This window comes from Protopterus annectens, chromosome 1.part0 (assembly GCF_019279795.1).
Source record: "Protopterus annectens isolate FY-2018-M chromosome 1.part0, PAN1.0, whole genome shotgun sequence".
Lineage (NCBI taxonomy): Eukaryota > Metazoa > Chordata > Ceratodontiformes > Protopteridae > Protopterus > Protopterus annectens.
The window spans coordinates 1,854,851,819-1,854,872,626 of NC_056725.1; the positions used below are offsets into that span (position 1 = coordinate 1,854,851,819).

The 20,808-nt window shown below is 39.7% G+C and overlaps 1 protein-coding gene across 2 annotated transcripts in view; it reads right to left on the minus strand.

The window, feature by feature from the left end:
- OSMR (oncostatin M receptor) overlaps positions 1-20,808 on the minus strand; it is a 1,030,877-nt gene that overhangs the window by 26,940 nt on the left and 983,129 nt on the right. The gene's annotated exons all lie outside the window — the stretch shown is intronic.

Here is a 20,808-nt window from a genome sequence, read left to right on the forward strand (position 1 = left end):
TAGGGCAGCAGTGGTGTGTGTTCATCAGGAGCGGCCTTAGATCAACTGGTGCCCTAGGCAAAAGGGTTGCACGGTGCCCCCAACCACACCGCTCGGTGCTCCCATCCTGGTCTTCTTACAGCAAATAAATATTGGAAAAGCACCCCTGTTAGAGCAGCGCCCTAGGCGGCCACCTAGTTGGCCTATGCCTAAGGCCGGCTATGGTGTTCATACTGAATTCCCTCACTGGCGTAACTGCCACACTATGAGACCCATTTTCACATTCTATAAAACAAGGTTTCCACATTGCAAGAGACTGGGTTAAGATGAGCAAATCTGGAGACTTCCAAGATCCTGCGCATTGAGTAACAGCTTAATTCTAGCTCTCCCAGTGTGAAAACAGAAACTTAGTTGAGAAAGTCAGTGGATTTATACTTATGGGTAAATTTCAGTAACTGGCTAGTAAGTGCGCTGCCTGGATGCCAGGAAAAAAGAATACAGAGGACCTGAAGAATTTGACAAGAAACAAGTTTATCAGAGATCAACCAGCCAAACAGTGTGTGCATGTAACACAAAAGCTGGAACTAGACATTTAACAAAAAAGCTGTTCTACATAAAAGGTGGAAATAATAATTATTTAATACAGCAATGGTGTCTGTCACATCTTTAAATGCCAATGGTCTCAGATAAATACAAAAAAGAAAGAGTAGTGAACTATATTAAAAACGTAGAGTGCAAATAGTTATGCTACAGGAGACGAAAGAACTGAACATGTGAATTTGATAAAGAAGGGTTTTCAGGATGGTTATTCAGAGGAATACCTAGAACAAAGGAAAAGAGGTGTACTTATATCAATTGGAAGAGGAGCTCCAGTAGTAATAGAAGAGGATAAAAAAGATAATAATGGTAGATTTGTAGTACTAAGGGGCTACTGGCAAGGGAAGAAGGATTACACTGGCATGTATTTACAGTATATTACACCTAAAACTGCTCTAATGGAGTTTAAGAAAATTCTGGGAGAAATAGTTGGCTTTCAGCAAGGAATATTATGTGTAAGTGGGGACTGGAATTTGATTTATAACAGTAAAGATATGTCTGGGGCCCTAGAAGGAAAAAATATATAACAAAGGAGGGTAGATTTTTGAAGAAATTTAAGAAAATATTTGACATGGAAGATGTGAATTCAGTAGTAGGAGTTCAGAGTGAATTTGCATATTATTCCGCAAGATACAAAATCTGGGATAGACTAGACAGTTTGCATTTCATAAGAACATGTGCATTTAAATTAAGGTATTGATAGTACCTGATAACTATTTCAGATCATGCACCAATAATTAAAATAAAAATACAGAGTAATGGAATAAAAATGAGACACTGACATTTCCCACCTATCTGTTTTAAAGAGAGGAAATTAGGGAATGGATAGTGGAAATTATCCAGGAGCTGTTAGAGAAAGACATTTAAAATAAAATAAAAGGTAAGTTTAAAAATAGCGCAGAATAAAATAAATGATGACATGGTTAAGTAACAAGAATTATTTAGAGGGACTGACAAATGTTAAACTATTGCAAAGTAGGGGAAAACTTATGGAACAAGAAGAGCAACTGCAGATTACCTTGATAATATGCATGAATTTAGAAAGGTTGCTGCAACTGTTTTTTTTTTTTTTTTTTTTGATAATTGTAGAGTACAAAAAACTTTTAGCACAATGACACAGGCAACAGAAAGTTGAAAGGGCTATCTCTAAGCTTAGGGAGCCTATTACAAGGAAGATAACAAGAGATCATATAGAAGTATTGGAAATATTTTGCAAATTCTATGAAAGTCTGTATAAAGCAGAGAAATATGGACATCAAGAAAAGATACAAATAGGAATGTTTATGGAAGAATTAAATATGCTAAGGTTAGGGGTAGATGAGTCTCAATTGCTAACGGTTAGGATAGGAGGAGATGAGATTAAAATTGTTAATGTATAACCAATCTACAGGAAAGTACCCAGGAATAGATGGTATTCCTTTGGAAGTTTGTAAGCTAGGAGGGAAAAAACTGATAAAAATTTGTTTAACAGTATTTTAAGAGGAGGAGAAGTACCAACATCCTTGAAGAAAGCCGTAGTAGCTGTCATACCTAAAGAGGGTAAAGATCCATTAGATCCAGTTTCATACAGGCCCATTTCAATACTAAACCATAATTATAAAGTGTTTATGTCTATAATGGCTAAAAAGAATAGAAAAAGTATTGCCAAAATTTATAGATTCAGACACTGTGGTTTTGTGGAGAGGAAGCAAACATTTGGCAACATTAACAGAAGTTTAATGATCCAAAGGGAAGCAGACTGTAAGAGAATACCATTGTTGTTGGTGAGTCTTGATGCCAAGAAAGTATTTGACAAAGTAAGCTAGGGCTTTACGAGCAGGGCAATGGATGACTTTGCATTTCCTGAAAAATTATGTAGTTGATTAGGAGGATATATGAGGGGGATAGGAGATGAAAATTAAAGTGGGAAGGGTCCCTCTGATAATTTCTGCTTTAGCAGAGGAACCAGGCAGGGGTGTCCTCTTTTCCCTTTGTTATTTGCATTATATTTAGAACCATTGACAAAAAAAATAAGGGACTCAGAAATTATAAGGATATAATTGGTATGGTAGTCAAGAAAAGCTGGCTCTATTTGTAGATGATATTATTCTATACCTCACAAAACCAGAAAGAGACAATCTGATGATGTTAATCTTCATTCATTCCTTACTGATGGGTTATCGGTTCCATCCTCGGAACTGAGCCAGCCTTATACCAAGCTCGCATCAGCCAATAACTCTCGAGCCAAGATCCTACCCACAATGCTCTGCTCCTTGTTACCTCAGATCTCGTTTGCTGCGTTGCTGTACAGCCATGTCAAGCCTTCTCTCTCAGCTAAGTGTTCAACTTTTTGAAGTTTTTCCTATTATTAGTGTTTAGAAAGTTTTCAGTTCTTCACTATCTCTAGCTTCCTAACCTATCACAACTTTGAGACTCTCTCTCTGTAGTATTTTCCTTTTTCTTACCTTTCAGGTAACGCTCCATTACCATCGTTGGTAATTATTCTTCTCCCCCTTTCTTACCCCTCTGGGTAGTTTCTTGACCTTTTTTAGTAGTAGTGTAGTTTCCCCTTGATATCACAATGTCAGATAAGAAAAGTACTGTTGGTTTCAAACAATGTAAAGAATGCAGCCGTAAGTTACCGCTTTCTGATGGCCATGATTTGTGTGTTTATTGCCTTTCAATAGACCCTCCATGTGGGATATGTAGTAATTCTTTGACTAGGACTCTGAATGAAAGGAAGAATAAACTTATTCTAACAGGCCTCCTTAAAACTCCTTTCTGCGAGGCTATCTCTGGGTCGGAGGGCTCACCCCCTCCTAAACCACATAAGAGGCGTTCTTCTTCTTCCTCATTGAGGTCGCTCACTTCATCTCCCTCTGGAGATCACAAGGAATCAATTCACAAAAAGGTAAAGATCTCGGGCCTGGCACTGCCATTTGTGGTTCTTTCGGCCCCAGCCTTGGCACCACCCCAGTTTATTCTCAGTCCAGCTATGTGTACTTCATCATCATTGGCACTGGAGTTCCTGGTGCAGACACTTACAGCTCTGACAGTTTTGTCGCAGCCTTTTTTGGCACCGCTGACATCGATACAGCCCCTCTTGGCACCGTCTCTTCAGGTGGAGTCTCCTTCGGCACCGTTGGTGCAGGCTCCTTCGGCTCTGTCCTTGCCAACACATTAAACTTTCACAATACTGCCCTCTATGGTGCAGTCACTTTCAGCACCGTCGTTACCGGTGCAAACACTTTCTTTGATGGCACTGTATTCTTTGGTGCAGACATTTGCCACACCGCCCTTCATGGTGCAGACACCTTCGACTGTGGCGCCACCTTTGTTGGTGCAGATACCCTCAGCACCATTCTCCTCGGTGCAGACACTCTCAGTTTTAGGCTCTGCACCACACAAACTCACAAGAATCAAGTACTCTCCCTCCTTGGATCCTTTTGTGGGAAGTCAGTACAGTCCCTTTTTAGACAGGCCAGAATCTCCATCAGGTCTCTCAATGAGGTTGACCAGGAGCCTCTCAGAACAGGATGTGTTAGGGCTTGTCGACCAGTTGCTTGTGGCCAGGAGACACTCACCCATCTAAAGCTGCATTCCCTCATGCAGGTTACCATATTTCTCCACAGACTCCTACTTACAGTCCTCCTCCGATTTCTAGGGAAGCATCAAAGCCCCATCCTCCAACAGCAGCTTCCCTTCCTTCGACACCAACAGTAAACCTCACTTTGGAGCCAGAGCCATCCTTGTACACTGTACACATCCTCTGTGCACTGGGCGCATGGCCCTTCTCAGGCTAGCAGTTGTGCCTTGGGGGTAGGTGTTCTTGGTTCAACACCAATTTTTCTATGGCACCCTCCAGGAATCCTCCTCCCCTCATGTTCCACATTCTTCTTGAGACTCCTGGTCTGGGGGTCGGCTCATTGGAGCGCGGTGTGACCCTGGTTCCGAGGTTGTCTTGCTCGGTTCCGGGCTCCCATCCCTCTTCGGGTGGTCTGGCCTTCCAGGCCATGGAGAGGGCACTTGCCTCTGCTGGCAAAACATATCTGTCAGAGTCCTTGCCACCACTCTATGCTGCAACTGTCGCAAGCCACAACTACCGGACCCCAGGCACAAGGGCCTCAGGTTTCTCCCCCTCAAAAGATTCCCTCCTTGCAGTCTTCCCCAGAGATTCCCACTTAGGAAGTCCCTTGCAAAGCTTTGTGCAATAGGAAGCACATGGACTCCACTGAGGAGTCTCTAACCAGAGATACGGACTTTGATGACGGGGAAGGGTCCACATGGTCACCCTCTGATGAGGTTCCTTTGGTGACATCCTCGAGATCCTAAGACAGAGGAGTGAATGGAAGTCCTCCAACCCTTCCATTGAGAAATCTGTATTCCTGCAGGCCTTTTGTGCCCAGACCCCTACCTCCTGAGTTACCCCAACACTCAACGAGCTTGTCCAGCTCATCATCCACTGTGCATGGAAGGCTCCTGACACTTTGGAAGCTATACCTCGGAAGCCTGACAAAATCTTATCTCCCCCTGCTGAGCATCCTCATTGGTCCAAAGGTCTTCCAGTAGATGTCATGGTGATGGCAGCTGTAACTAAAAAAGACTTGGCAGAAGAGAGCCAGACTGTACATCTGCCCAACAAGGAGTCAAAGGCGATAGACTCAGGAAGCGTGTTTGCTTCATCGACATTCACTGTAAGGTTCTTGAACTACTTGACACACTTTACGAGGCTCCAGAGGGACCTTATCAACCAACTTTCTGAAACCTTGACAGGAGCTGTTTCTGACGAAGTGCGAGACAACATAGCCTCTCAGATAGCCATCCCGGAATCGATATCCAATTCTTCCATGTGGCTCATTTCACATTCAACGGAAGGAGCAGCAGGTGCAGGCATAGTCATGAGATGTCATGCTTGAATGTGCCTTTGTGGACTCCTTTAAGGCTTCCTTTATGAATGCCCCCATCAAAGTCACTTCATTGTTTGGCCCAAAGTTAAAAAATACACTGGCAAGGTGTGAACAAGATGGAAAGACTCTGTCTGCCATTGGTGTCTGGCACTCCACCCCTCAATGATTCTACTCCAGAAATCAGAGGAGCAGAAAGATGTAGTACAGAAAATCAAAGGTCTCTTTCCGTGACGCATGAGTCGAGTTCTCCCCTAAGGGCAGAGGGGGAAACTCCAAAAGGAAGACCCCATTTTGAGGCAGGGGAGGTCTGCAAAACCGGGGTTCCAGAGATTCTTTCTCTGGACAACTCTACCAGCGCTCCTGAAGCATTGCCTGACTGCTCACCTCTGGAAGCGGTCGGGGGTCATTTTTCCTTGTACCCTACTGCCTGGCGAACCATAACCACAGATTCTTGGGTACAGGGGATAATATCCAGAGAATACCACATTCCCTTCCATCTCTGTCCCACTTCACCCAGAAATTTACCCAATGTCCCACCCAGTCAAAGGGAAGCAGCAGCACATGAAATCCAAAAGCTGCTACAAAAAAAGGGTCATCCAGATGGTCCCCCCAGACCAGATAGGATCCAGTTTTTACTTAAGATTCTTTTTAGTGCCAAAAAAGATGGGACTGGAGACCATTTCTGGATCTCAGCACACTAAACAAATTTGTAAGAGCAGAGAAATTCTGGATGGTCACAATTCAGTCTATCCTTTCTCTTTTGGAAGAAGACGATTGAATGTGTTCTATAGATTGTCAAGATGCACATTACCATATAAAAGTGGACAAGCACTCAAGAAGATACCTCCTCTTTCTGCATAGGAGCCAGTCACTATCAGTATCGAGCACTGCCCTTCGGTCTCTCTACAGCCCCCAGAGTGTTCAAATGCATGGCAATGGTTATTGCTTACCTGCGACTTCAAGGATTCCAGGCATTTCCATACCTAGACGACTGGCTCCTTACTGGCCCCACCAATCGTCTACTGGAGGATGCCCTAGATTACACTCTGCTCACAGTTCAATGCCTGGAAATCACTATAAATTGGAAGAAGTCCACCACGACTCCGGTACAATCTTTAGAATTCATTGGAGTCCTGTTAGACATGAGAAATTGCACAGCATCTCTTCCGGACCACAGACTTCAAAGAATAAGACAACAGGTTCAGCTGCTACTCTGTCACCACAAATCTTCTGCATGGTCCGTACTCCAACTCTTGGGGTTGATGGCAGCCTCGATCACCATTGTTCCTTTGGCCAGGTTCCACATGAGACTTCTTCAGTGGATACTTCTCACTCAGTGGTACCCTCTACAACATCCTTTGTCTTTTCAGATAAGTGTAACTCAGTGATGCAAGCAAGATTTGCTCTGGTGGATGTCTCAGAATCCCCAACAATGGTCTCAAAACTTCAGCCCCCATCATCTAAAAGCTACAGTGACCACGGACACCTCCCTGATGGGGTGGGAGGGGCTATGTGAGGGAAGCTTGGTCCAAGGCACCTGGTCAGAGACAGAGGCTCATTTGCATATCAATGTCATGGAATTGAGTGCAGTGCTGTTAGCGTTGCAAGCATTCCACTCAATCCTTCCATCAGGGACTGTTGCAATTCAGACAACATGTCAGTAGTCTGGTGCATCAACAAGCAAGGGGGCACCAGATCTTACCCGTTATGCCATGTGGCCTTGAGAATATGGCAATGAGCGATAGCTTCCAACCACTTTCTAATTGCAATGCACATTCCCGGGAGCTTCAGTGTGATAGCGGACAAATTGAGCAGGTGCATTCTAGAACCTCACGAGTGGTCCCTCAATCCTGTGATAGGGGAAAAAATGTTCAATTGTTGGGACTAGCCTTGCTGCGATCTATTTGCCTCCCCAATCAACTACAAGTGCAGCAACTACTTTGCCTCGATCCCCCCTCGGGGACAGTCACTGACAGATGCTTTAGTCCACGCTTGGCCCTCGGGTCTGCTTTATGCTTACCCTCCTGTACCCCTCATCTCCCAATTTTTGAAGAAAGCATGGCAGTTGAAGAGCAAAGTAATCCTCATTGCTCCATATTGGCCTCGACAAGTTTGGTTCCCCTTCCTGTGGCCTCACCTGCTAGATCGACCATGGATCCTCAGTCCAACTCCAACGTTGATCTCCCATCCACAGGGTCTGAGCCACCACAATCTAACAAACCTGAAGCTGACAGCTTGGTTTCTCTACTTCCAATGATTGCCAGGCAGGATAACCTCTCCTCCCCGGTGCATAATATTCTTATTGCATTTCATAAATCATCCACCAGGCTAATTTATCTCAGCTAATGGAAAAGGTTTACTTTATGGGCAGTGGACAAACAATTTGACCCCTTGTTAGCCCCAGTTTTGGTAGTATTAGATTACTTATCAGATCTCTTTCAATCTGGGGTATCAGCCTCTACTGTTCGTGTTCATTTAGCTGTCATTTCTAATTTCCACATTGGCTTCCAGGACTCTTCACTCATGTCACACAGACTCTGTAAGACTTTCTTCAAGGGTGTTTTTCACCTAAACCTCCCTTTAGTGAACCAGTACAACCTTGGGACTTGGCTTTGGTTCTGCAAGCCCTAACAGCACCCCCTTTGAACCTGCATCTTCATGTGATTTAAAGCATCTCTCTTGGAAAACTTTGTTTCTGGTTGCTATCACATCGGCCAGATGTCTGTCAGAACTTCAAGCCTTATGCATCAAATGTCCCTACCTTATTCTCCATAAGCATAGTCTCTCACTGAGAGCTAATTGTTCCTTTTTACCGAAAGTGGTGTCAGAGCGATCTATCAACCAGCCTATTGACGTCCCTAGTATTTTTTCCTAATCATTCTAACAAGGGAGAGTATTGCCTGCACTCCCTAGATGTTCACAGCCAAATCCATTTTTATTTGGACATAAAATCTACCTGTAAATCAGACTGGCTTTTTCTGGACCAAGACTAGGTTGTCCTGTTTCTAAAGTTACATTAGCGTCATGGTTGAGAAATTGCATTACCTTCATCTACAACAAGAACAACCTCACCTTGCCTCACAAAGTGAAAGCCCATTCTACAAGGTCAATGGCAACTTCAGCAGCTTTCCATGCTAGGGCTTCCCTCAATGACGTTTGCTCAGCTGCAACTTGGGCCAACCCCCATACTTTTATCCTTCATTACAAATTGGAGCTTCTTTTGGTTCCATGGTGCTCAGGAATGTCCTTCCATGAGGGCCACCCAGGGATACAGGTAGCTGGGGACTCTGTCCCATCAGTAAGGAATGAATGAGGATTAACAACATCAGATAAAGAAGTTATGTCTTACCATAACGTTCCATCTGTGTTGTTGATCTTCTTTCATTCATTACTCCCCACCCTCTGTCCTCCTCCGGAGGTTTCTGTTGAATTTCATATGCTCCTTTTTCCATTCTTGTAGGTCTGTTATGACCAGAGGTAGCCTCTACTTTTGTCTATCAACTTGCAAACTCGATCTGAGGTAACAGGGAGCAGAGCATTGTGGGTAGGATCTTGGCTTGAGAGTTTCTGGCTGACGTGAGCTTGGTACAAGGCCGGCTTGGTTCTGAGGATGGAACCGATAACCCATCAGTAATGAATGAATGAAGGTCAACAACACAGATGGAACTTTATGGTAAGACAACTTCTTTTTAGTGTTATGGAACATTTTGGGACAGTTTCAAATCTTTTCAGGATACAAAATGAAGCTAAAACAAAGGCAAGTTATGTACCCACATATGAATTGGTTCACCAATATCCATATTTATGGGCACATGATAAAACAAAGTACTTAGGAGTATGTATTAAAAATGATTCTGGTGTGGCAGCTAAGGATATGTGGGAAGAGACTAAGTAAAAGATAATACAAAAACTGAGAAAATGGAAGCTTTGTTATACAGATATGGATAGTAGATACAAGCAGTTAAAATGTTTTTAGTGCCATTAGTCTTATACACCTGTCAGGCATATTTTTATCAACCAGAGGAGAAATTGTAGATAATTAATAAAGAGCTGAAGGATTTTATCTGGTTTGGGAAGATGGCAAGAGTCAAGTGGGATAAGCTGATTCTTCTAGTAGAACATTGAACCATTTGTTGGATGTTTTATGTTTTTATTCAGTAAAATGAATAATCTATAACCAGTATTGGTTCCTAAATGCCAAGTATGCATATGTTTTTCAGCTTAGGTTGTAACAATTAATTCATTAATTGGTTCTCTTTTCATTGGTTGATATGTAAGAGAAATAGTATATATAGAAGGAGTTTAATTCAAACCTGCATCTGATGGTGTATGTCAAACGAAAACTTATTTTTGTGAGCATTAATGGTGCCTATGTATTAAACTTTTGATTCAAGTTTGTCCTCCCAGAGCTTTATTGCTTCACCTTTTGTTGGGCTGGATTTGGAATTCTTGGTGAACTTTTAGCCCACTTGGTAGTTATTTTGATTTACTAGTGTTTTCTTTGCTGCCATGGATGGTGAAATGAGCAGAGAGGCTATGGAAATCAACTGCAAGGAGGAGCTGGGCCAAGCCAGGAAGTTGATTGACCAGCTCACCCAGTTGATTGACTTACTTACACCCCTCAGCCAATCGATGGTGGAGCTGGTGTCTACTATACATGATGGGTGGAACCAGGAAGTGCTTGGCAACCTTGGAGCAAAACGGTGGGAAGAAATGGCTTCTGAAGGAAACGGATCACAGGGAAGCTGCCTGGAGAGGAGAAGGCTCAGGCAGCAATGATATTTGTTTCAACCAAACCCCCAGGATATGTAGACCGCCTGAGGGGGGAAATGGGTGTAATGAAACCCGAGTGTCGCCTGCTTCATCTGGACAAGAGAAACAAAATGTAGATTCCAGAAGTAAAGATGTGCAGGCTGATTTTAATGAATGGCTCCAGGTTAGTTTTTCTTCCAACTTTAAAAACAGAACTGTGACTATGGGGCCATAGAGAATAGTTATTTGAAAGAATGTATTTCTCAAAGTATAGTGCCTAAGGGACTTAGAATTTGGAAGTATCCTAATAATGTGGTCCCAGGCAGTGTTTTTCACCAGGATTTAATACAAATATTTAACAGATGTGGGCTTGATGTACTAAACTGTATTACTGAAGAGAACAGTAGAGTGAATGGGAAATTAATGAGTGAAATTGAGATTGTGAATGAAAGTATTAAAAAAGATTTAATGTTCACTATTCCTGCTGAAAAGGAAACTATCATAGTATTCAAAAGGAAGTGGATGGTCAATGTAATGATTTGATAAAAAGAAAAATTAAAAAATTAGAGCGTGACATTTTAGAATACCAAAAAAATACCCTAAACCAAAGTCTGGAGAGAGATTTTGGGAAAGAAACAATAATGGTGAGTGGAAAAGTAATAACAATGTGGAACCAACAAGAGTTGGTGATTTAGTGTCAGAATTGGATGACATCTCTGAGTATCCCCCACTACGTAGATCAGAGAGGATCAGAAATACAAATGAATACCAGCAACAACCATTTTCGAATTTTCGTAGGGGAGCCGGGAGGGGGAGATATTAAATAATATTGCCCACCTTGACTTAGAAGAGAAAGAGATCAATCAGGACATGGAAAATTCTTTTAGATACACATATGGTGATTTTAGTATTTATAATTTTAGCTCTGTAATCTTGACTTAGGACCATTTTAGACTTTTATCCATGGGGATTAAGTTTATACCCCTAAGACAAGGTAACTTGGACAAAACACTTATGGATATTAAGGTTTTTACAAGAAAAATTAATTTCCAAATATTGTTTGAGCAGGACTACAAGGTAGAACGTGAAGAACTTGTAAGAAAAAGTACTTATAACCCACCGTTACACCCACAAATTATAATTTTGAAGGTACTGTGGTAAAATCAGAAAAAAGTATGACAAAGTGAGATATAGAAGTAACTTGGACCCAGATGAAATAAAAGTTTTATATGAACTAAGAAATGATAAAAATTCAAGAGTTATGAAACCGGACAAAGGTGGGGGGATGATCCTTATGGATGATTTTATATATGAAGGAAAAATGAATGGCATTCTAAGGGACCCCAATAAATATGCAACTATATCTAGAAATAAGATAAACATTGCGTATCGTAGAATAGATATGATTTTGGAGGATATATTAGTGGACGGCTCTATTGACCAAAGAATGTACCATTTCCTTAAGGTAGAAAAGCCTAGAATAGCCACTATTTTTGGGATTTCCAAGACACAGAAAAATGGGAAGGACCCCCCCACTGAGGCCCATTGTCTCTGCGGATGGGTCCAAGACATTGCCTCTAGCCAATATTTGGATAGTAAGTTAAAGGACTTATGGTTAGAAAAAAGAATATTCTAAAGGACTCCTGGGACTTTTTAAGGTGTTTGAGTCAGGAGAAATATAATGAAGGCTTAACTTTTCTTACCATTAACATAGTGGATTTGTTTTCCTCGATACCTCATAGGGAAGGTTTGAATGTACTAGAAGAAATTATTTATGAAGAAGATTACTTTTCCCTGGATGAAAAAGTGATTGTTACGCAGCTTTTGGACCTGGTGTTGAGATACAATTTTGTGTGTTTTAAAGGTGAATTTGTTCACCAGATACAGGATGTGCCCCCACTTATGTGAATCTAGTCTTGGCCAGGTGGGAGGAGAAGTATGTAGTGGATTCCATCTACAAGGAGAATTGGATTCTCTACATGAGATTTCTGGATGATATAGTGATTTTGTGGGTGGCCAGGGAAAGTGAAGTGGCTTCTTTATAGAATACCTTAACAATAGTGCTATTTTCTTAGAATTCACCTACAAAACTAGTAAGGACACTTTACAATATCTGGATGTAGAAATATACAAGTGTGACAATATGTTTAATTCCAAGGTTTTCTGAAAACCAACATATTCCAATTCCTATCTACACTTTGATAGTGCTCATCCTAAGCATTACAAAAAAAAATATTGTCAAAGGACAATATATAAGGGGCTCTAGGATGACATCCAAAAATGAGGACTTTGACAAGGAAATGGAATTGTTAAGAAAAATGTTTAAATCTAGGAATTATCTGGATCATTTGTTGATTGAAGTAGAAAATAAGGTTTTGAAAGGTAGAATGGAGAAATACCAACCTATCCTATGCAAAAGGTCACAAAAATTGTTAATACAGGCATGGTGGAAAATTTTGATAGGGCTTTAATATTAGAATTCAATGCTGGGTCCACCATGGTAAGGGGTATTATTAACAATGAATGGGATAGATTTGTAGCCCTTACAGACTTGGACAAAATAAAAAAGGAAAGTATTAAATTGGTCTACAAAAACTGTAGGAATTTGAAAAATCTTTTGGAAAATAACTTTGATTATGGGATTACAAGGAATAAAAAGAGGAAAGGAAAGTTTAAATGTGGGCATTGTTCTCAATGTGCCTTTGTCTACAACAATGAGAATATGTATTTGCAATGTAGAAATAGATTCTTGGAAAGCAAAGAATTTACAAATTGTGACAGTAGTGGGCTTGTCTATTTGGCCGTGTCAGGTCTGTGATGTGTTTTACATAGGTAAAACGGAACAAAAGTTAAGAAAAAGAATATATGAACACACATATGATGTATCAAATAAAAAATACACTAATGCCTTGTACAAGCATAGCCTAGAGTGTGACAGTGCCCATTACTTATTTTTCACCTTGGAGAAGGTGGATAAAAATCTTCGAGGGGGGCTATGGGAAGAAACTATTGAATATAAGGAGCTATGGTGGTAGATCACCTTGGAAGCTAATAAAAAGCCTGGATTGAATGACCATATTTCCATAAGCTCCCTCCTGAAGCTTAGAGCAGCCAAATTATAAGTAGATTTGATTGTGGTACAACTGAGACAATATACATTGTGGTCCTTGATGTACTTTATTAGTTATATGCTGTTTAAATCTTTTTAATAAATGGTCTTAAAGCATTTTTTATTCACTTTGAGATTGTGTTCACATTCAAACACTTTGGTATTTTTTATGTTTATTCAAGTGTATTGCAGTTTTTAAACAATCCACAAGATAGTGCCATTTCCCCAGCAAATATTTAAATGTATTTTAAATTAATTTAACATGTTTTACATTCACATATAGTGAAAAATGTATTTTAAATAGGTTTTAAATCAGTGTGTTGTTATTTGTTGGATGTTTTATGTTTTTATTCAGTAAAATGAATAATCTATAACCAGTATTGTTTCCCAAATGCCAGGTTTACATATGTTTTTCAGCTTAGGTTGTAACAATTAATTCATTAATTGATTCACTTTTCATTGGTTGATATGTAAGAGAAATAGTATATATAGAAGGAGTTTAATTCATGCCTGCATCTGATGAAGTGTATGTCAAACGAAAACTTATTTTTGTGAGCGTTAATGGTGTCTATGTATGAAATGTTTGATCCAAGTTTGTCCTCTCAGAGCTTTATTGCTTCACCTTTTTGTTGGGCGGGATTTGGAATTCTTGGTGAACTTTTAGCCCACTTGGTAGTTATTTTGATTTACTAGTAATCGGGAACATATTTTCTGAGAGTGTGGTGAGTTGGAGGACTATAAGGATTCCCTGTGGGATGCACTGTTAGAGATGCTGGATTGAAGAATTGATGTGACTATTGAGAGGATTTTTCTGAGCTATGATACAGAATCAGAATTGCCTAGACATGGTAAGCTGCCCTTCCAAAAAAAATTACTAGGAAATGAAAATCAAAATCTAAGCCAACTATATTACAAGTAGTGGATATAGTAACAGAGATAAAACAACTGGAATTGAGAGCTTTAGAAAAGGGTAGGAGCAAACTACACAGGAAAACAGTGGGGTTGTGGGAACAATACATACAGGAGAGGAATGATTTTTAAAAGAAGGCAGGACTTAAATGAGCTATGTAATATCTGACTGAAAATGATTGTGTAGATTATAAGTGACGTAAAATGCTTGCAACTAGGATTGTGTTGGTGTGGTTTGTTTTCATTTATATAAATGTATGATTGCCTATGTCATAAGTGATGATTTAATAAAGATTTTTCTTGTTTAAGAAAAGAGGGCAGGAATTGAATAATTTATGTAATGTTGCTTAGGTTATATAATATATAGCAATGTATGTAAAGTATAATTTTTGTAAATGTGAAGATGCTAATACAGTTTGATTATTTTTATTTAAATGTAACTTTGGCTAGGTCACAAGTGATAATTTAATAAAGGTGCTTAAAAAAAGAAAGGTTTTTAGGACCCTTATTCAGTAGAATACATGGAACAAAGGAGTACTTATATTATTTGCAAGAGGAACTCCAGTAGGGATAGAAGAGGATACAAATGGTAATAACGGTAAATTTGTAGTACTAAAAGGCTACTGGCAAGGGAGGAGGATGATACTGGCACGTATTTATATTCCACCTAAAACTGCTGCAATGGAACTTAGAAAACTCTGGAAGAAATAATCAGTGTTTAGCAGGGAATATTACTTATAGGTGGGGGATGGAATTTGATTTGCAGCAGTGAAGATGTGTCTGGGGGCCTAGAAGGGAAAGTATAACAAAAAAGAGAGAACATTTTTGAAGAAACTTATGAAAATATTTGGCATGGAAAATGTGAATTCAGTACTAGAAGTTCAGAGTGAATTTAGATATTATTCCCCAAGATACAAGAACTGGGTAGGCTAGACAGCATTTATATTTCACAAAAACATGTACATTTAATTGAAGGTATTGATACATACCCAATAACTATTTTAGATCATGCGCCAATAATTAAAATAAAAACACAGGGTAATGAAATAAAAATGAGACACTGCTGGCACTTTCCCACCTATCTGTTAAAAAGAGAGGAATTTAAGGAATGGGTAGTGGAAATTATTCAGCTGCTATTAGAGAAGACAGAAATTTCTTCTGAAAATATAGCTAGGGGTGGAATAAAATTAAAGTGGAGTTTAAAAATAGAGTGGAAATGAAAGGAAGATATGTTTTAGAGGTAACAAGAATTATTTGGAGGGATTGACAAATATTAAAGTATTGCAAAACAGGGGATAACTCACAGAATAAGAAGAAGAGCAACTGAAGAATGCTAAACAGAAAATAAGGGATTACCTCGATAATACACATGCGTTTAGAAAGGTTGCTGTTAAGCAACTGTTTTTTGATAATAATTGTAGAGCACAAAAAAACTTTTAGCACAATGACTCAGCCAACAGAAAGTAGAAAGGGCTGTCGCTAACCTTAGGCTGCCCATAACAAGGAAGATGACAAGAGATTCTGTAGAAGTACAAGAAATATTTTGGAAATTCTATGAAAGTCTATATAAAGCAGAGAAATACAGAAACCATGAAAGGGTACAAATAGAAATGTTTACGGAAGAATTAAATATGTCAAGGTTAGAGGTAGATGAGGCTCAATTACTAACAGGATATGAGAAGATGAGAGAAAATGGTGAAGTATAACCAACCTACAGAAAAGTACCAAGAGTAGACAGTATTCCTGTGGAAGTTTGGAAGCTAGGAGGGAAAATTTGATAAAGATCTGGAAGGTTTTGTTTAACAGTATTTTAAGAGGAGGAGAAGTACCAACATCCTGGAAGAAAGCAGTGGTAGCTGTAATACCTAAAGAGAGTAAAGGTCCATCATATCCAGCTTCATACAGGCCCATTTCAATACTAACCTCGATTATAAAGTGTTTATGTCTGTAATGGCTAAAAGAATGGCAAAACTGATAATGGATCAATGTGGTTTTGTGGAGGGGAGGCAAACATTTGACAACATTAACCAGAACATTGATGATCCAGAGGGAAGTAGAATGTAAGAAGTACCACTGTTGTTGGTGGGTCTTCATGCAGAGAAAGCATTTGACAGAGTAAGTTGTGACTTTATGAGCAGAGCATTGGAAGCATTTGCATTCCCTGATAAAATTATAAGGTTGTTTAGGAGGATATATGAGGGATTAGAGGTGAAAGTTAAAGTGGATGGGTTCCTCTCTAATTTCTGCTTGAGGAAAGGAACCAGGCAGGGGTGTCCTCTTTCCCCTTTGTTATTTGCATTATATTTAGAATCATTGGCAATGAAAATAAGGGAGTAAGGCACTCCATTATCTCTTCTTACCTCCCTGTCACCACAAGTGTATCACAGGCCTCTATCCTTGGCCCCTCATCTTTAACATTTTCACCAACACCATCTGTGCATCCATACAACAGGCCACCCTAATGCAATACACAGATGATTCCACTCTCATTTGTATATCTGACAACATGGTACACCTCAAAATAATTGCTAGGGAAGCTTTAACAGCCACTGAAACATGGCTTCATAGCTCACAACTCATGCTCAACCCAAATAAGATGAAACTACTACTTTTTCCCTCAAATCCCTCTCTCATGAAAAAACAAAATTTAAAGTCCTCTCTCATGATAATACAGCCATTGAAGTCTCTTCTCATAGCAAATTATTTGGGGTGGTAGTGGATACTAAGTTCACATTCAACTTATATATTCAAGTACATAAGAAAAACTTATCAAAAACTATGAATGCTTTACAGAGCCAAAAACTTTCTAACCAACGCAACTAAAACTACATTTGCCACTATTTATCTCCTCCCCACACTTCTTTACAGCACTCCCATCCTTACTAACCTCCAAGCTTCACAAAAATTAAAACTTGAACAATCTAAGTTGCTAATTTTGCAGCAAATACCCCTTTCAGAATGCACCACTGTATAGCACTAAAAAGCCTAAATTGTTTGGAAATGCATCATTAACTAACATGTATATAGCTTCTTACCACCTATAAAATTATCCAGTATCCATTTTCCTGTCCAGCACTAAAAAACATTCTACATAACTATGCTCCCAGTCAGTCATTGTGATCCAGTGACCAAAAACGCCTGTCTGTCTACAAACCTATTAAATTTGCTGGGCATTGTCTGTACTTATACAAGGTTTCTAAGGCCCAGAACTCCTTACCTGTATCCATCAGGCAATACACTCCCTCCCATCTTTCAAAAGCACTCTGAAAGACTTCCTAAATAAATAGGACTTCCTAAATAAAATATGGCTTTGTTGCTCAAAACCAGGATAAACTATATCCCTAAATGTGAACAAGTACCTTTTCATTTTTTATACTTCCTTACTCTCCCTTCTTCACTTTGTCTAACAAATTCTCTTCGCTGACTTTCTCTCTAAGTATACCATAAACCTGTTTTCCCTCACTTCATATTGCAATTCCTGTTTGTACTAAGCTAACTTACCTTTAATTTCTCTACAAGCTGATAAAATTTCTATAAATATATAGATTCTTAATCAACGTTTTCATATCATCACTAATTTGTTTTTGTTTTATTCTAAGATTGTAAAATTATTGTTCTGAAAGTGATTTGTAGTAATTTGGAGCTTTTCTTCCCAGGCCTTTGCTGAAAATGGGCTTCTGCCCAGTTGAACTTTCAATCAAATGTCAATAAATAAATAAATAAATAAAAGTTATCGAGTTAATAAAATGTGTATTGAATTGGGAGGCCCAGTTGTTTGATTCAGTTGATTGAGGGACAGCAGCGGGGGTTTGGTTGGGTGACTTGGACAGGATTTAGTGGTTTGTTGACTGAAGACCAGAACAGTTTTGAGTTCTTCTTATTTAAAGTTTGTGGACTGGTGCAATATGATTTCTTGTGACATCTAATCCTATACTTGGTGCTATTTCTGAAGTGATTATATTTTTATAAGTTAGACTCTTGTCTTATTTTCTCTCCAGGTTTCACAGACTTTGTCCCTGTGGTTCATAAGTTGTTTGCTTTGTTTGGAGAGCCAGGCCACTGGGATTGCTTTGATTCTTTTGGTTCTTATATGAGCATATTCATTTAGAATACTGAGGAAAGTGGTGTTGAATAAGGACGCAGCACTGCTACTTCAAAGGTTAGTACTTGGTTTCAGCTTATTACTTTTAAGTTTGAGATGAAATCACCTTTTTGGAAGAAGGACAGATTATGGCACTGTAGTAGATGTAGAGTTTATAGATATTATGGTTGTACCTTATATCAAAGGTAGGAAGGTGGTCAGTTAGGGTGTCAGGGAGAGCTCCAGGGGAGGTGATTTTGTTTTGGAGAGTTAGTCAGGATCCAGTGTAAGGCTGATTTACTGTCAGAACCCTTGCTGTTCTTAGTGAGGGATGAAATAAGGTAGGTCAGCCCATATACGTTTATTGCATCATTAGAGGTGTCATTGCTTTATGGTCTGCCAGTCAATATTTAAATTATACATTATGATAAGTTTCCTTTGGAATATTTGAGGAAGCCCAGGAAAAGAATTATTCTGTTGTATATTAAAAATATGTAGCTGGATGGTTTAGTGGGTAGAGAGGAGAAGGACTGTGTGCTAGAAATCATGGAGGTTGGTTTGTTGTGAGGAGGACCAGAGTTTGGATGGACATAGCCACATAGTCAGGACTGAGTGTTGGGGGGGGGGACATTTACATTTGGATTTGATCCTAATTCATGGTTTTAGTAGTACAGGATTAGGCTGTGGATGGCTGATCTTGAATATGTGAATGAAAGTTGAGTAGAATAAGTCTGAGGATATAGTGAAGTTAGAGTGGGTGGTGGTTTGAGCAAGTGTAAAGGAACTCAAATGTGTTAGGGGGTTTTGTGGAGTTGTAGATGATAGGAGGTTAGGCATGTTAGTAAAACTAGAGCAGAAATTGTGATAAAGTGTGAAAGGAGCATGACTAGGTGAGGTGATATGAAGAAATAGAGAATTGCTAGAAAAATAAGGGTGGGAGTGGAGTGATAGAGATCCGGAGGAAAAGTATTGTGAGTGTAAACGTATTGGAGAAATCTTAGCTCTATATAGTGGGGAAATGTTTATGGGAATGAGGGGGATTAAAGAAAAGAATGGTAGTAAAGAGAAGTTTAGAGAGTGATTTATTGTGTAAAGGACAGTCAAGTGAAAACTGCTGATGTATTGTGCATGGATGTAGAGATATTGAGGGTAGTGTGGTGTCAGCAGTATAGTGAGATGAGGGAAAGGCTGAGAGATATTATAGAGGAAGTGATGAGAGATAACACACTGTTTTTAATAAATGAGACATAAATGGCATGGATGGAAGAGTGAGTTTTGCTAATGATTTGATTAGTGGTATTGTCAGAGAGGGCTGAGTGGGTATAGTACAAAGGCAGTATGGGAGAGAGAAATTGTGTTGGGAATAATACTACACGTTAGAGGGAAGTTGATAACAGTAAAGTTTGGGATCTGTAGGGATTGACTGGTGGAAGTGTATACGGCTAGAGTACAATAGGATGGGTGGGAATTAGAGGTCGAGTAGGGGAGTGAAGCAAAGTCAAAGTTAGTGAGGCTGAGTGTAATTGAGATTACATGACCCTGGAGGCCCTTTATTGCAGAAAGCAATCAGTTTACAGCTACTGCTCAGCAATTAACATGGAGGCACAATGTAAAATAGATTTGTTTCAGTTACTGAATATAGTCACCAGAAAGCTAGGGGTACAAAGTAACTGGTTTATGCAGTGTAATCTAAAGGTCAAATGACTGGAGAGTGACTAATTAGTTAAGTGGTCCTTAGATTGTGAATGTTTCCCAGCCACCTTCCAGCAGAGAGCAGGGACTCTTCAGAATACTTCAGGTTATACAGATAAGGCTATTCATGATAAACTTGCTTACATTGCACAATGCCAGTAATCTCAGTTGGCTGCTGCTGCTCATGTGTACAACTTTTGCACAGAGCCAGTTTACAATAGTATAACTTGTGGCAGATCACCTGCTAGTTAAATGATAGAACACCGATTTGATGTCCATGGGCTACTGCACAATGAAAACAATCTCAGTCAGCTGCTCAAAATGTATAGATTTTTTTCCCAGGGCCAGTTTGCAGATGTGTGACTTCTGGCAGAGCTCCTGCTATTTAAAGGACAGAGGACCAATTTGATGTCCACAGTCTCTTCCCTAAGGGAGAAAATGGTGACTGAGTTGCTGTGGAAGCTCAACTCCAAATGATGATATTGTGTCTTTCTCACTCTCTGACCTGTGTGGGTAGTGTGGTCAGTCAGTGCACTGTATTGCATATCATAGCCTGTACAAAGTATTGCATGCATCACTTTTATTCTGGGTTGTTTGTATCATGACCAGAAAGTCAGCATTTTGTGAGTGCTGCAGTATATTATGCCTGCTTCTGCTATGCATCTGGTGCCACTGCAGCCTGACCCTCTAATTACTTTGTGCCTGAATCTTCATCTGCTGCTGAAAGAGGTCGCTCAGGCAGTACTGGCATGTTCCCATTTTGTTGTATCTACATGTATACTACCATATCATGTAAAATGGTG